This window comes from Pogona vitticeps, chromosome 1, assembly GCF_051106095.1.
Source record: "Pogona vitticeps strain Pit_001003342236 chromosome 1, PviZW2.1, whole genome shotgun sequence".
Classification (NCBI taxonomy): domain Eukaryota; kingdom Metazoa; phylum Chordata; class Lepidosauria; order Squamata; family Agamidae; genus Pogona; species Pogona vitticeps.
The window spans coordinates 33403091-33421664 of NC_135783.1; the positions used below are offsets into that span (position 1 = coordinate 33403091).

Consider the following 18574-nt stretch of genomic DNA (forward strand, 5'->3'; position numbering starts at 1 on the left):
CCTTTCTACCTAAGTCATCTTCTTATTGAGATAAGGAGAGACACCAATGCTCTGGAGAGTTTTTTCCAGAAAGTACAAGAATTACAGATGGGGAGAAAGCAAACTTCAGCACTTAATAGCCGCTGCAAATGACTGGTCTGGTACAGCCAAGAAGGCTGCATATGTTCATCAGCCACCAGAGGGTTATCTGACAAGGCCTTGACAAAGCTAGGATAAAAGGAAAGGAAAGGGTATGTCAAGTAACTTATAAGATGAAGAAATGAATTTATATCAGAAAATGAAGAATAGATAAGTATGGATCTAGGAGCATTTTCAAGGCAAATGTGGAGGCGGTCTGACACATAAAGTGGGAACAGGTTTCAAACATAGGAAGCAACATGATTTAATCTTGGAAAAAGAGACAGACATTCAACATGAGCCACCACTTAGAAAGATAGCAATGACAAAAAAATGGAATAAGCCAAGGCTGGAGAAGGCAATCTGTATGTGTGTCCTGGCTACGTATAAAATTCTCTCCTACACAAATTGCACTCTAACCCTCTGATCGTCTACCACTTGAACACAGCAAAGCTAAGCATGCTGCTTATATACTGCCCCATGGGGCTTAAATTACTCTCTGGGTGGTTTACAATTTAATTATGCAGGCTACACATTGCTACCTCCCACCCCTGTGAGCTAGGCACTCAGGTTTACCAGGCTTGGAAGGATGGAAGACTGAGTCAACCCTGAACCAGCTGCCTGAGTCCATGAGAATCGAACTCTGGTTGCAAGAAGAGTCTTAGCTGCAGTTCACCACTGAACCACAAGGCTCCATCTAGACTAGTGGTTCCTGACCTGGAGTCCCCAGATGTTCTCAGACTAAAACTACCATAAGCCTTCATTACTAGCTGTGCTTGCCAAGAACATCTGGGGACCGAAGGCTGGGAACCAATGATCAAGACCCTGCTTCAAATTATTTTCTAAAATGCAGCATACATGTGCATACACAGCTGTGTTTCATACTAATAGTTAAAGTACTTCTGTATGTAAAATGTATATATGTATTGGGAAGCGTGACTAAATATTATCGAACTTAACTCTGTGTCCTGCATCTGCTTAATAACACACAACTATTCAGATGATGATGTTTTCTTTTACGTGCTGCATTCAGCTATTTAGCAGCCTCACTTGGTAGATATAGTGGCAGCTTCAAGTTTGCATTTTGGTTTATTAAACCAATGACCTGCTAACCCATATCCCTATCCTTTTCTTTCCAGCCTCCTATTTCTTAGGGTATGAATAGGGAGTATGTGGCATTCAGACATTATGAGGTATCAGCTGATCTCTTCGCTACTGTCTATGCTGGATAGGATTGAAAGGAGTTGCATTCCAACATTTGGAAGCTTCTGTGCTCCCCATGCATATTTGCATGTGTGAAAGCTAATGAGAAACAACCTGTTTTGTTTATGCACCAGGCTGTGCAAGAAATCTAGTTAATTACACTAGTCCCCAATTCATTTATAATCCATGGATCATTCATAACATAAAGGGCTAAACCACTACATCAAAAGCAAAGCCTGCAGCTGAGCCTCATTTCTTTCCTTCCTTCTTTCTTTCTTTCTCTTTTCCAATTAAATTTAAGAGATCAGGCTGGGCTTACATGGATAGCAGAGACTTAAACAATTGAGGCATCCAGACTTCTCTCAACTCCTGCCATGCAGGGGCTAGGGAAAGAAAAATCGCATCTATGCCAGAATTTGATTTTTAGCCTTGCATATGGGTGGAGGTTGACTGGAGACAGTATATTTAGAGAGCAATAGAACTGAGAAGATTTAAATGGCTCTTACCAATGTATGGCATTCCAGTATGGATCAGAATCACGCATGTGAATCACATATAATCATGCATATATTTAAAAAAAGATTGTGAGGATCATCTGTACTACAAGCATAATGTAATGTGTAGTTTAGCTGTAAGACTGCCTGTAAATGTATAAGCAAGTAATCTCCTTAAAATTCAATAGAGGAAGCCATGGCCTTTAGTTCTCAAGATTTGAGCAGGGCTGTTAAGGATAAGACCTTTTAAAGATCATTAATTCATATGGCTGCCATAGGTTGGATGCTACTCGACAGCACATAATAAGCACACCTTTTTAACCCACTAGAATAATAAGAAAGTGTGTGTCTGTTTATCTCCACCATAGCTCAAAGACTATGAAATCTAGGTATCTAAAACCTGCTATGGATGCTACAGGAGGCTGGAGGTTTGTAACGGAGGGTTGGTTATTTTGTTTCTAAAATGCACTGTTTAATTTTAATTAATCACAATCTATTTGTAGCCTGCAGTACCATCTTCAGCCCAGGCCTATAAATGGAAGAGTAAATTTTTAATCAACAATAATAAATAGTTTTAAAAGAATATCATTTACATGAAAACATTTGATAATTTGCAGTTTTCTCCTTGTGCAACAAAAGCACAAGTAGATTCACTAAATTGTATTTTATTACAACTCTGCAGAGCAGATATGCAGATGTCCTAGAGCACAAACCCATCAGTTTTCATTGCTAAAGAATCCCAAGGAAATCAACCAGATCTGTAGGAATATTGCTTTCATTCATTTCATTGGAGTTTCCACAGGAGAAAAATATTGGTGATTGAGGAATACTTTGTTTCATCAGAAATCAAAAGATTTAACAACGTGTTTCTTGATGTAGTGGAATGCAAAAAAAAAAGAAAAAGCTGGAACTCAAGAGGAAAAAAAGCTTACATATTTATAAATCTTATTTATAAATAACTTCAAATAAAACATCAGCATGCAAAAGGACATTTTAGTTACTAAGTCTGCACACAAGAATATTTAAATACTTGTTGCTTTCTAAAATTAATCTTTTTTATTTATGGCTTTTACTTTACAAGAACATATTATAAAGAGAACACTTTTCCAAATCACTAAGGAATTTGTGGAGAGTATGCTGTCATTTTGTGGAATTGAGAGGAAAGGCCTGCATAAACATGTTAACAATCTACCTCCCATGCATGCCTTTTTTGAAATTGTGGGAAGTGTCAAAACAAATTCCTGATGTAGCATGCGAATCTGCAGCCAAAATATATTGTGGCATTCCATTATGTTTGGATGGGCAGTTCAAAGGATCCAAAATTTTGCTGTGCATGCTAAAGCCCTCAGGCATACCTTAAGGACCCTTCCAGATGCCAACCAAAGCACATAATTTTATAAGAACAAGAGTTTTAGCAAATATTTAGATTGAGTATCCTTTTCTTAATTACAATATTTTTTTACTACTCATGTATTTCTGTATCACGTTTTCTGTTGAAAAACGATAAATATCATAATAGTTTAGGTCTATCTGAAGTATCTATACAAGACAACTGAAATTATATATCTATGGTCACTAATTATTTTAAGACTTTTTGTGACTATAGCTTTTCCTTTATCAACTTTTTTCGGCAATTAAAAATAATGAATGAACAGAAAGAAATCAAACACAGAGACATCATATAATGCTATGTGGAAAATATGTATTTTAATATTTCAAATTATCATTAGTCTCTCATTATTTCTCATATAAAAATCCACTTTGATCTACTGTAACTCAAAATACAACTTCTTTTTCAAAAACATTCCCTGCTAAATTTTATTTTGCAATTCATATAAATACTGTTTGCTTGTTTATTCCGATATAGTTTGCAAGGTCAGTAGCACTCACTGAAGACTGTATAGCACTCCCATTAAAGGAAATTGTGCATTTTAAAAACAGAAGACCCTTTATGTAAATTACTTTGCCTTTGGCTATTCCAGAAAGAAATGAACAATTGAAAACATACTCCAGTTTTGCAAAGGGCTGGTGAAATAGTTGTCAACTTTGATCTTACATCAATTAGTCATGATCATTCAGCATCTTAGGTAACCAAAAGCTAAAATAGTTCCCTAGTTGTATAAAACAATGTCAAAGATTCCTACTGCATAAATTACAGTATTTCCTAAAGCAATAACAATTTTTGACATAGATTTACTGGTCAGTGGGAATAGAATTTTTAACATATTTTCTTTTATAGTGAAAGAGCTATAGTATATGTGGGCGTACAGGACATATTCTTTTTCTTTATCTTTCCACCATGTCAGACTTTTTATGAAAATTAGTTCACGCATCTACCTTTCAACAACATTAGTTCAAAAGACAAATCATGGTTAACTACCATTTAAAATCTAACAAATTACAAAGTTTCAATAAAAAACTAAATAGCATAAGCATTATGACAAAAAAAGTTCCCACATTGTCTCCAATAAGAAACATTATCAGCTGTGCAAGAATAACTAACAAAAGTAATACTTAAAATAAAAAAGAATCTTAAGCCTCCAAAAAGCTGAAGCAACCTAAATAATTGGTGAGTTTCTTTGTACCCCTCCCTATTAGATTGCTGCACTTAGAAATTCTCTTGCAATCTAACGCCTAAAATTTGACCAACCCCCCCCAAAAACCCCAGTAACAAGAACCAAAGCAAATGCCAATTAAAATAACCTGCTTTGTCCTGCAAGTAATTATTTTTAACACTCATAATTTAATTAGCTGTTTGATTCTTGGGTTATTACAAGCTAGCTAGACCTAGAAGCTATATTTAACTTTTAAGAAATAATGACCTTTTGATTGCACATGGAGAGCTAAAACTTCTAAGCATCCCTGAACAACCAATCCTAACGAAGTTTCTCTCCCCCCCCCCACCACAGGTAGTACAGCATAGTGCTGGAATGACAAGGCCCCATCTGAACCATGCCCAGCTCCCCAGTCTGCACAAACCTACTCTATCAATCATGGCAGGATAATGCATACAGGCTGCACCTGTGACAGGAAATGATTGAGTGTTGAACACAGGACCTGCCTCGCCTGTCACTTTGTGCTTTTGTATTTCTCCAGGGCCAGTTTGAGAATGTTCAGAATTTAGAACAGGAATTCACTTGCATTTTATTTAAATTCCATTTGATTAGTCGGCGGCATTGCTTCAGAAGGACCTGCAAGTTAACAAGACCTAGATTCAGTCAAGGCGTAGCAGTGCTACATGATGTAATTGTATTAAAGTGCAAGCAATTTAGTCTAGGTGTTGCAAATGAAAAATGCAGGCTGTTGCCAATCCATTTGATTTCTCTTACCTAAATGAGAAGTTTTCATTGCATGGAGACACAGAAGTCACCGATGGCCTGTACTGAATAGATAAAATCAGCAGAGTTTTAAGTCATTAGTCATCCATGCTAGAAAAACAGTAACAGAAGCAAAGAGAATATGTTTTATGCTTACTTTATATGGAAACATTGATATGCTGTGTTCTAAATTTTTGGAAATGGTTGTCTAAAAATAATCTAGATTTAGATAATTGTATATGTAAACCTGTCTCTCCCCTCCCCATCTTTTAAAAATCGCTATAAACAGAGAACATTACAATCTGTCTAAGAGCAGTGGGAATTTAATTGTGCTTAATATGGTGTCTTTATTGGGGTAAGTTGGTGAAATTTAATTAATATCCCGCATCGATCATATATAAATTGAGTTTGTTGTTTGTAATTCAATCAAATGCTGCATCTATTCAAGAAGCAGATTATATGCAAATCTCCAAACTCTGATGATCCTGATAATAAATTTAAAAAAATAACCTAATACAATTGAAAGGACATAATAAAAATTGGCAAATGTAAAATATGAAATATGAAAAGAGGAATCCTATACATTTTAGATTTAATTGCCATTTCATTGATCTTATATTGAAATCCTATACAAATGTACCTAGAAGTTACAGAGACTTAATTTTGCTTAGATATCAGTACAATTGCACTTTTTTTAAACTTGTTTTGTAATCTGTAAAGGCATTAACTAAACGTTCTATAGAGACATCTTTGATTATCTAAAACGGTTTTCTCTTAAACAGATGGTTTTTAGCCACTCCAAAAATTATTACCACCAATAAAACATTTGCAGAAGCAACTGTAGGTTCTAGGCAGCTCTGGGCAAAACAGAAAACAAATCTGGACCTCAGTTACAGTACTTCCTTGTTGTTAAATATTCTTATCTCCTCCCTTTTCTAACAGTTAGGAGGAGCAGGTCTTTTAATTCGTAACTGAAGAATCAGCTGTGTTTTTTTTTAGCGAAATGCAAAATACAAAATCCATGTTTTTGCCTCTGAAGGCGCAAACTTGAGGAAACGGTGGAAAAAATATACGGCAGTTTTGTTTCTTCCCTCTTCTGCGGGTTTTGTTTCCCCAACACCGTCCGCGTTTCACGTTCAACAAAGACACCAAAGAACACCCCCTCCCAGTAGTCATTGGCGGCGTTTGTGTGTCCATGAGGTGCGTTTTACAACTTTTCCCGCAAGTAAATCGGCCAGAAGGAAACTTAGCGCGGGTGCTTCTTGTGTTACACAGCAAAGAGCTGTGAATCAAGCAGAGGGTGCCAGCTGGGGGCCTCTCTTGCCCTCGCCGCTTTATTCTCGTTAAGCAGCTGCAGAATGAAGCCTGCAATCTTTCCCTCCCCTTCCTCCATAGCAGGACGATTTACTCCCCTGTCTGCCACAAACAGCTTTTTCTTCCTTTTTTTTTTTAAATGTCGACGGACGGACCTAGGGCGGCAGCTAAGCCTGACAGAAAAGGAAGGAAAGCCAACCGACGGGTCTTTCCGAGTTCCGTAAAAAATATGTATTTCAGGAACTCCGTGCACTTTTGCGAAACTTGACCTCCTGCCCTTAAAAAGACGCGACCACCCGCGCTAATGCCAATGTCAAAAATGGCAGACAAGTGACGCGCTTCTTTCCCGCCCTCCTCGACCTCTGGTTAGGGGACCTTCTCAGTATTAATAGCTCTGATACTTCCCCCTCAGCCAAAGCGAAGAAAGAAAGAAAGCACTGAATTTAAACGCGCTCTCCCCCCCCCCGCCCCAATAAACAATGCTTTAGCTCCCCCTCAGCCTTTCTTCTCTTCCTCCCTTGCTCTCAAGCCATAAGGAGACCGGCGGCTCAGACTGCTAGTTAGCGACAAACCCACCCCCCAGCAAAAAACACCAAAACAAAAAGCAGGGAAAGAGGAAAGGGAAGAGAAAAGGGAAAGAAAGAAGGAATGGACGGAAGAAAGAAAGAAAAAGGAGGGGACGAAGAGCCTCCCTTTCCCCAAGTAGCCTTTCTTGGAGGGAAAAGCGGGGAGGGGGAGAGCGCGAGCGAAAGACAAACATCTGGGGATTGGACCATATGCTAAAGCTTTGTCTTGTCCTTCGAAGTTAGGCTGCCCTTGAAGCGATTTGTCAGGCGGCCTAGCCGTGACAGGGAGAAGATGTGGCGGGAGAGAAGCGAGACCTGGAAGCCAGGGCCAGACAAGGTCGAAAAAAAGAGCGGGGAAGGGGTGGGGTGACGGGGGGGGGACACAAAGAAGAGGAAGGTGAAGGGCAGTCAAGAAGGCAGGCAAGGAGACGCTGCCGCCGCTGGAAAGACCAGCAGGAGAGATGCCGGTGAATTCCTGGGGAAGAGCTGCGGGAAGCCAGGTGCCCTTTTGCCTGGAGGAAGGGCCCTTCCAGAGACGGAGTTTGCCCCTTGTGCCAAGGATGCTGCAGAACAAACAGGCACACCCTGCCCTCATTTCAGGACATTTTCCAAGCATACTTTTGAAAGGAGGTTGCATTTCTGATACGTGTAAGGCCTTCCTTGGCTTAAATATGCAGCATGTGTGGGTTTTTCTAAGTTTCCGCTTTATAGCTTCCATTAAAAACAACATAGCGAACATTTTATATTTTGTTTCTTGGATTTATACCCTTCAAGAAGCTCCCAGACTGGCTGCCGGTTACGTGTACAAACAGTCCAAGGAAGGGTCGGATATCTCTTGGGTGGCATGTATTGGGGAGGGAGATTAGGAGAAGTGGCGCTTCTTAGGATATATGTCTTACTTTAAAAACGTGCTTCATATGTCCTAAATTCAGGACTTTCGAATCAAAAGTCAGCTTGGCAGGACTGAGCCCTTGAACATGTGTTAAATGTTAGGACTCACTCCTAGAACTTGTGTATTTGAGCATATGCAGGATGACTTTTCCTGCTGAGTGATTAACCAAAAGCCTGTAGGTGAAGGGGATGTTGTAGATCACCACTGAATACACAGCTTTCATGTGATCATAATCTTGAGCCCATTGCTTGATAAACAAAGCTACTGCCTAAATACAGCTACTGACACACAGGGAGTTGAATTTTATAAGATGAAATACAGGGAATATTCCATTAGAACGTCAAACTTTAGGGATCCCAGGAAAGTTTGACATCTGGCCATTAACAATGGATTTATAAATTAGGAAGATCCCATAAAGGAGAGGAGGAAGAACCTGCCTTTCCCCCAAGCAGAAGAGAGAACTGATGGATAGTTCTTCCATTCTTAGGTCTTTGGCAGTGGAGCAAGAAGTTGGGAGTTTGGTGGCACATAAAACTAGACACAACATTGAAGAATGAAGGATGTTAAAGAAAGAGGGAGTGTATTGGGGAGAAAGGAAAAAGGATGAAAGTTACAAGAGGATTAGTGGAGCAGTTTAACATCCTATGTTCTCCCTGGCCTTCATTCCCACCTTAGAAAGAAACCAATGGCCCCATTTCCCTTTACTCCTCATTCCTGTAATTCCACCTTCAGAAAATGAGAAGCCGAGGACTGAGGAGAAAATGAGGCACCAGTTAAAAAATAATAATAAAGGGATGGCTGATCATGCTGCCTCCTTCTTCTCTTTTTCCTTTTTGCCCGCCAAGCGTTGAACTGATTAGAGTGTAATTAAGGCCATAAAACCCTCAGCTTATCCACCTGTTTATTCACTAAAGTCTCAGGCTCATCAGGCAAATTAGCTGCTTCCAGGCTGCACGTTGGGCCTAGAGCTGGCCTGATTAATGAAGTTTATTGGGAGCTGTTAAAAGCATTAACTGAAGGAAATCTCAGCAATTCGTCATATTTAAGGGATGGAAATTAAATCTCCCCATGCAAATGAGAAGAGACTCCAAAGCAGCTTCTTTTTAGAGGTTACAGAGGGGGAGTGAGGGTGGCTGGGTGAGAGGGACGCAGGGAGGAACCGATGAGTTTTATTCACCAAGCTGCTTTCTTTCTCTGCTCCTGCAGTAGACAAACCCATAGCAGACTCGGCTGTCCAAAACCTTCTGCAGCTATTACTGCCATTACAGTGCAGTTCTTCTGGTGCTGGGAGTGTAATGAGATGAAAGCTACGTGTGGCAGGCTATGCAATACTATTTTTTAAATAATGGATGGGTAATAAGTTAAAACCTGAGTTTAATAGACTGTGATTCTCAAAGTGATGAGACCCAGATACAATTACGAGGCCTAGAAAAACTATTCCTATCAGCTTAAGTTGTGGGCAAAACTAAATTTCCATTTCAAATGTGGCTTTTGAGTAGCTCTGATAACTTTGCTTAGTATAGACCAGTGGTCTTAACCTTGGGTTACTCAGGTGTTTTTGAACTGCAACTTCCAGAAACCCCAGCCAGCACAGCTGGTGGTGAAGGCTTCTGGGAGTTGCAGTCAAAAAACACCTGAGTAACTCAAGGTTAAGAACCACTGGTATAGACTACATTAGCTGTCGATAGGTTCACAGACCAATCAACCACTGATCTATTCAGGATTGAACTTAGGACCTTTTGTGCAGAAAACATGTGTTCTCTCATAGCCCTTCTTGGTAAAATCCACAAAAAGCAAAGTCCTTGGAGGCATTTAATGGAACACATTTTAAATTACCCACATGGATGATGGATAAATTCTGCAGAACTATGAGAAATCCTGGGAAACTGCTGATCTCTCAGAGAGCTATGATCTGAGCTTCTCTCCATTGTGCAGGGGGCAGGAGTTCAAAGGAGCTTTCCCACAGGGTTCACTTGGATTGCTATAATCTTAGGAGTGGAGACAGTGGCAGATGGTGACTGCTATTTCAGGGGTGCTGTAGTTCCATTTCAGGTTATATGTTGCACTTTGCAGGAATTTTCCAAGATGATGAAGCTATTTTGAGGAATAGATTCTAGCATCTTGGATAGCTTCTGTCAAGCAAAGATTAAACCCTAGAGTTGATTCACAACATGCACAAAATTGAAGTCACAGAGCATGGAGTGAAACTTATCTTGGACAGTTCGCTATTATGGCCTGACATGTTACTCTGGCAGTTTCAGATTGGGGGTTCCATGGAAGTATTTCACAGATGCATTAACATCTCTTCAAGAAAAAGACTGCAGCAATAGTCCAGCTAGGGCTGACCTTTAAAGCCAAATCCCAGCCATAGTCAGTAACCATTCAAAGGACGGCAGTTAAATACAAAGTAAGTCCATTTATTTTCCAGTCAATATGTTGTTGTTGGTTTTTTCCTGTCTCTCAAAGTTGTCAAACAGTATTTGTTCTGTTTGCTTTAATATCAGGGATGTAGAAGCGTAGAATGTAGAAGTGGGTGGAATGGTGGACCATTATAAATGACAGCTGTGTCATTTAAAGAGACTCTCTCACACAACCATTAAATCTGAGGACTGAGATGATCTAAACTGCACTCCAGATTACAAGTGAAACACAAAGTATATTCAATTTAAACAATGCATACTTGTAAAGAATTACAAGCATTTCCTAAAATATAATCCTACTAATTAGCCAGCTTTGGTTTGTAATTGATGATGGGAAGTAAACATGGACTTCATCTGCTAGTCCTATTGCTCAAGCACAGGACTTTGAGGAATACTGTTGCTGGAGAACAAACAGCATCTTTGTGTGGTTTCACTCTGATCTGTGATAACCATTGGCATATTCAGGGCTTAACCAACCATTGGTCAGAGCAAGGCAACCACCTTAGGTGTTGGGTCATTGGCAGTAGCAACAGAACTGTCACTTCCACTTGCTCATGGTCACCTGATCTAGCCATCGTTGATATTTCGTTGTATGGGTATACTGTGTATCTACTTACAATGACAATAAATTATATTATTATTATATTATTATATCTTTATTCTACAAGTTGTCACCTACACTTCTTCATAACCCATTCGCTTCTTGGCTATCTATTTGAATGAAACTCGGCTTCCATGTTTCCTCAGAGACAAGATATTATGTCGAAGGCTAGGGGAGGGAAACCTTTTCTGGTGTTTTTTTTTTTTCTTTGCCACTTCATTTCTTAACGTCTTGGTCTAGAAACACCTTTTAAAGAAGTATACCTAAACCATAGTTTGATCTAACATATTCCCTTGCAATAATGAATGTACACAAAATAAAGAAGGGAGGGGGTGTTGTTTAATATCTTTCATAGCTGAATGAAGCATCTAGAAATCTAATTATTTGTTGCAGTTATGCAATTAACTTTTACAAACAATTTCTCCTCTGAATAATGTTTGCTTGATTCAGTTATTGTAGGAAAATTAATTTCAATATGGTATTTGTTTGCAAATTGACTCAGGCTGCCTCCCTTTCTTATGATTGTGTAGAATTTTATTTATCTTTCAATAGAATGGTTACTATGTATCTGTGTAGGTATCACAAAATGGTACAAGTACCTTCAAACATATTTGATATAAAATAGCTGAAATGAACTCTGAATTAGATCAAGTCTGGAGTAAAATAAAGCAAACTTTTGACTTATGCAGGACTCTGCGTTTGGCAAACTGTAAAGAAGGATAATAGTTCTCGGCCACAAACAAGTAATTAATGTAGTCACTTCAGAACACTGAAAACATGCACCCCCACAAAAACAAGAGGAAGCTTGAGTAGTTGTAACTCTGGCATAATCAGAGTACATTAATTTCTAGAACAGAGATAAAAGAGTCACAGTTCTTATGTAATGTCATCTAACCATACAACACACTTTAAAATAGGCCCACAGAGTCTTTTTTTTTTACAGCATGAATCCTGAATTACAAAGGCAAAGTAGCCATGCTTGTAAGCCCTACCTCCCCCCAATTTCTCTTCACATCCACAGTAGCAGCCTTACAAATCTTTTCACTTGTACATTTATTTATTTATTTATTTATTTATTTATTTATTTATTTATTTATTTATTTATTTATTTATTTATTTACCCCACCTTTCTCCAAAAAAAAAAAAGGACTCAAGGTGGCTTATATAATTTAATGGAATGATTTGAAAAACGTTGATTTGAAAAACATACCAAGTAATCACAAAGCCTGTCTTTCCAGAGTTTCTGACTGCAGGAGTCTTGTAAGCATGTTCAGCTGAAGATCTGAGCAGCTGGAAACGTAACTGGGTTTATGCATGTGTCCACATTTGTTCCACTTTTGTTCTATTCACATTGTAGGTGACTGCTTGCACAAAGTTACTGCTCTATGTGTACCTGATGTTGTTATCTCAATCTTCCAGTGAAGAAGGGAAGGCTGCAAGCCCATGCATACTGACCTGGGAGTAAACTGCTCTGAACACACTGAAAATTACCTTGAATAACCAGAATTTGGTTTAGGGTAGCTGCCTATTTTTACCTATAATGTATACAACAGTTCGAAGACTCCCTGGGGCCCCTCCAACTCACTGGGAACCACAATGCACTGAAAATTAGCAGCTGTTATAATTACCACCCTAGCAGTTGTAGCTAGAGAAAAAAGAGATTTCTTTTTCTTATCTAATAGAATTATACCGTTTCAGATTTATTTATTTATTATGCTTATTTTCAAGTGTGTACGAAGGTAGTTGAGTGTGTATCAATTTGGAGGCAAAATAGCCATCTACAAAAAGATTGTACAAAAGAACAGAGACATTGCTGTTAGTGGTTGAGTTTATACTGCAACATCCTGTTATACATTTATGTTTCATTTCATCTTGTTATATACTCAGTTTGCTTAAAAGATTAAAAACATGTTGAGAGGTCAGACAGGTGAGAATTAAATGTGCCAGAAATTTGCTAAATACATCTTTGGAAAACTATACATATATAGCAGACTGGATAGCTCAGTGGTTTAGGTGTATGGCTGGAGAACCAGAGGTTGGGAGTTCGATTCTCCGCTATGCCTCCTGTGAATAGATCCAGCCTGTGTGGCTTTGGGCAAGCTGCAGAGTCCCAGGATGCCCCCAGAAGAAGGGAATGGTAAACTATTTCTGTGTACTCTACCTAGAAAACCCTAAAAAGTGTCACCATATCTCAGGACTGTCTGATACACAATTATTATTATTACAGGTATATGGTTAGAAAAGAGGACTGACACGAATTCCATTTGCTGCTGTATAATTACATTAAATGATACAGTTAGTGCATCAGCAAAAGTGTAACTCCTTTTACTAATAAAAGCCTTATGATCCCAGCACAAACTTGCCTCTGTCTTCATTTTGTAGCGTGATTTGCTTTTTTGTGTGATTGGTCAGTAGGAAGCAAACAGGGACTTTAGCTGTAAATCTGATTATACCCATGAAGGAATTTCCAGGAGCGAAAACACAAAATATTTACAAGCTAATTATGAGTGCAAAAGACAAGCTTTTGGGCGAGAAGAAACTAGAGAAACATGGCAAATGCAACCTGATTTTAATGGACTAAGTAAGCTAACAACTTCAAAGGAAGTGGTACCTCTTTCTGGAGATTTCATATGAGATAGCAGATAAATGGAATATTCACATTTATCAGTAAAGAAACCGTAAATATTAGCAACTACCATAAGCATCTAGTGATTGCCTTCCAAAGGAGAATGAACTACAGCCTTGGAAATTCTCACCTCTCAAAGAGGTACAGCAGAGTAACAATAAATTATAAAAAAACAAAAATTGCTAGCACCTTGAATTGTACATAGAAGCTACTGGATACCCCTGCATTGTTGCTGCAGATGATATCATATGGTTTCCCAACATCCTGTACCTGACAGAAGGTATTTTGTTACAACATGGACTAGCTGAAGCTGTACTTTTCCAGAATATTATCACATAAAACATGTTATCTTAAGTTGATTATGAAGTTACAAAAGTATCAGTGACAGTTGCTCAATCTCTTTGTTTGTTTGTTTGTGTGCTTGTTTCTTTGTTTGTTTGTTTATACACCACCTTTCTCCCCATAGGGGACCCAAAGTGGTTCACAACAATTAAACTATAGAATGATCACAATTAAAAACACCATAAGAGGTATACTAAAAACAATTAAACATGTATATTAAATATCAATATTATACCCACCATAAAGGTAAAGATTCTCCTTGACATTTAGTCCAGTCGTGTCTGACTCTAGGAGGCGGTGCTCATCCCCATTTCCAAGCCGTAGTGCCAGCGTTTGTCCAAATACAGTTTCCGTGGTCACGTGGCCAGCGCGACTAGACAAGGAACGCCGTTACCTTCCCACCATGGTGGTACCTATGTATCTACTTGCATTTGCATGCTTTCAAACTGCTAGGTTAGCAGGAGCTGGGACAAGCAACAGGGGCTCACTCCGTTGTGTGGATTTGATCTTACGACTGCTGGTCTTTGGACCTTGCAGCACAGAGGCTTCTGTGGTTTAACCCACAGTGCCACCACGTCCCTTTATACCCACCATATTAAACATTAAATTTTTTTTTAAAAAATCAATTAATATAGCATTCCTGAGATCCTCATTTATTGCTTATACATCTGCTTGAATAGGAAGGTCTTTGCCTCACAATGGAAGGACAAGAGGGAGGGGGCCAACTTAGCGTCATGCGGAGACACATTCCAAAACCTGGGAGCAGTTACTTAGAAGGCCTCACCAAATTCACTTAGAAGGTGATGAAACTGAGAGAAGGACCTCACCAGAATATCTTAAAAGCCAAGAAGGCTCAAATAGGTTATTCAGATCCTTCTGCTAGCCTGAACCCAACCTGTAGGGCTTTATGGATCACTGATTGCCAACCTGGAAACAGACTGGCAGTCAGTGAAGCTGTTGCAGTAAGGGACATATATGCTGTCTGTAATCAATGGCAGTCAGCAGTCCAGGGTGCTACTAAGGCATGTGTCACTGTGGCCAGATAGGACATCTGAGGGAATCGGCACATCTCTATTTTCCATATCACTGTAAGTTAACAAATTACTTCTGGTGATAGCTGCCATGAGCTTAAATCTGTTTCACATCCAGGATAACCTCCTGAGTGCATATCTATTTAACAACAGGAAAGAGCTCACAGTGTCCCATGCTCAGGACTGATCAATGGCCATCACTCTTACTTTGAATTCAACATCAGCCTATCTCTCACCCTCAATTGTTTTTTATGTAGTGTGGGTTTATGTTGTGGGTAGGTTATTATCTTTATTCTCTTAATTGGTGTTAGTCACCCAGATTAGTGCTCTGTTACTAGATGGGTGAGATAAAAATGTAATAAATAAATATATGTATATATAAATATCTACCCACATCCATATATGCAGAGGAAGCTGCCTTTAATCAAGTGAAACTGTCTAGCTCAGCAATATGTACACAGATTAGCAGCAGCTCTCCACAGTTTCCCAGGAAGTTTTCCCTGGCTCTTTCTGGACATGTCAGTGACAGAACCTCAGATGTTTTGTGTGCAAAGCATTTGCCTTTTAAGCTACAGATCCTCCAATTAGATATAGTTGCCCAATGTTGATTAACAACTAAAACTGCTGTACCTGTATGAAAAGAAGGATAATAGTGTAATAGTGTTGATTATCTCACCAATATGTTTTCATCGGGTTATTACATCATGAAATGCACCCTGAGGTTGCAATGACTGTCTATACCAGTGGTTCACAACCTTGGGTCCCAGATGTTCCTGGTCCAAAACTCCCAGAAGCCTTCACCACCAGCTGTGCTGGTCAGGATCTCTGGGAGTTGTAGTCCAGGTGTCTAGATAGACATGTAAGCATGAAAATTTTGTAAGAGAAGGGTGGGAAAAGTGTGTACCTTCCAGATGTTATCAACATGATCTCAAATACCTCTTGAGGTATTACAAATATCCATTGGCTACTGGAGCACACTAAAGAATTTCAGAAGAAATTTCTTTATAAGAAAGCTGTTGTATGGATCATGAGAAACTATGGGTTGTTCTTGAATAAATGTATGTGCCTCAGCACTTGATTGTCCTGATGCATAACCTGTATTATGAACAAGAAGCTATACAGTAGTTAGGACAGAATATGGAGAGATAGAATGTTTTTTATAGGCAAAAGTGTCAGACAAGGGTGCATTTCATCCTCTTATCTGCTCAAACTGTATGCAGAACATATCATGTGGAAAGCTGGACTAGACTCAGATGGAGAAGTGAAAACTGGTGGAAGAAGCATCAATAATTTAAGATATGCAAATGACACCATTTTACTACTGCTTTTAAAAGCAGCAATGACTTGAAATGATTTTTTAGTGAAAAAAGCAAGTGGCAAAGCAGCACTACAGTAGAACATTAAGAAAACCAAAATCACAACTACAGAAAAACTACAGAACTTTAGTGTCAACAATGAAGAAATTGAAATTGTTAAAGATTGTGTATACATTGGTTCAATCATCAATCCAAATGGAAATAGCAGCCAAGAAATCAGAAGACTGGCACTTAGAAAGGCAGTAATGAAGAAACTAGAAAATAACACCAAATGTAAACTCATAGGCTTGAGTTTGCAAGACCTGAGCATGGCAGCGGAGGACAGGACATTTTGGAGATCACTGATTCATAGGGTCACCGTAAGTCAGAGGCTACTTGACGGCAGATGACAATAACCGTCCCTGATCATTGGCCTGAGTGACTGGGGCTTCCTGTTATTTGAGTCCAATAACATCTGAAGGGCCACAGCATCCTGAGCTGTGTTGTAAGGTCCTGGACCTGTTTTGATACATCACTTTGCTATCACTATGTTTCGTCTGATGGTTAGATGGCTGGAGAACAGGCAAGGGATTATGGTGCAGTAGTAAGAACGTAAGTTTTGTACTCAGAACATCACAGGCTGAATCACATTCCTGGCTAAAAATAATTTGGCAAATGGGATGGGTGAGATGGCCACTGTTCCCAGTTAGAGTGAAGATAACAGCACAAGTAGATTCTGACGTGATATAAAACAGCTTAATATGTACCGTATTTTTTGCTCCATAAGACACACCTGACCTTAAGATGCACCTAATTTTTAGGGGAGAAATACAGGAAAAAAATATTCTGAACCAAGTAGTGTAATAAAATATTTAATAAACTATAACAGAATAACATTGAACCATGTAAAGTGAACAGCAGTCAACAGTGGCATTAAGAACCATTACCACTGTCATTAACAAATGGAGAGACTTAAAGGTTTGTGTACTCTAGTTTATGTACCATAAATTTAAGTCAAGTACATATAGACCATTATCAGCCAGTGATAAGACCTATACCACACTACTTATATTTTACATTTCCTTTCTTATAGAAATGTCTCAACGACAGATGAGATTGTTGTGCAACTCTGCCCAGCTACAGCTCAAGCCTATATTAAGTTAGAAATGGTTTGTCTGATTTGGCACTGCATTGAGAGGTCCCTTTTAGTTGTGTGGAGGATAAATAGTGGAATTAAACTATTTAACAGCTGGTTTTCCTTATTTACTTTAGGTTATGCAAAAGAACAGCAACACAAAGCTTAACCTGATCCCATTCACCAGGAGTAGAACATGCTCAGCATAAGACCAAATCTTGGTTTTCTGACATAACTGAACATTTATAGCATGCAAGGCAAAACAGGTTAGGCCACACAAAGCCATGAACAATGTTCTTGACAAGCCAAAAAAAAAAAAAAAAAACTGAATACAAACTATAGTAGCTGAAATCAGGAAGCAGGTACTGTAATCCAGTTAGAAGTCACTAAGAATTTTGACTTTCTTAATTTTCAAACTACTGTATCAGCAAATGTAGTATGTGCTACAGGCAAGAACTCTGTTCCAAAAACACTAACCAAATAAGTATGCCCTGTCTCTGCGACTTCCTGGCCCTGTTCTGATTTAGATACATCAAAGAGATACCACAACCATAAGGACTTGGAAACAAAAGTAAGACTGAATTTTGCTTTCCCATGTATGCAGGGTTAATTTGTGATGAGCAGCCAAGTTGTGTTTTGGCTCATAAAGCACAGTTAGTTTCCTTGTTGCAACACCCTTTGAAAATACATTCTCTATTAGATGCCCAGAACTACAATGGTGCCTCGCTTGACGGCGTTAATCCGTTCCAGCGAAATCGCTGTTAAACGAAATCGTTGTCAAACGAATTTTAAAAACCCATTGAAATGCACTGAAAACCCTTCAATGCGTTCCAATGGGCTAAATACCTCATCGTAAAGCGAAGATCCTCAATAGGGCAGCCTTTTTCCGGTGCTTATATAGCAAGGAATCCATCCTAAAGCACAGCGGGGAGCCATTTTGCACAGCGGGCGACCATTTTAGAGCCGCCGGTCAGCTGTTTGAAAATTGTCGTCTAGCGAAAAATCGGTTCCCGAAGCAGGGAACCGATCATTGTGAAGCAAATTTTTCCTATTAGAACATTGTTTTGCCATCGCAAAAGTGATAGCAAAACCTCATTGTCAAGCGGTTTCATCATTTAACGAGGTAATCGTTAAGCGCGGCACCACTGTTTGCAAGTCGAATCAAAATTTCTCATAAGAATGCATTGAAAATTAATTAATGCATTCTTATGGGGGAAAAAA

General features: G+C 39.0%; 2 long non-coding RNA genes across 2 annotated transcripts in view; both read right to left on the minus strand.

Annotated features, from left to right (window-relative positions):
* The window catches only part of LOC140704538 (uncharacterized), a 444477-nt gene that overhangs the window by 205391 nt on the left and 220512 nt on the right, over positions 1–18574 (minus strand). The gene's annotated exons all lie outside the window — the stretch shown is intronic.
* On the minus strand, positions 1573–15093 carry LOC144586158 (uncharacterized). The gene is made up of 2 exons (XR_013540918.1): positions 5144–15093; positions 1573–5005 (listed from the first exon to the last, which is right to left on the minus strand). It is a non-coding gene; the product is annotated as an uncharacterized LOC144586158 (long non-coding RNA).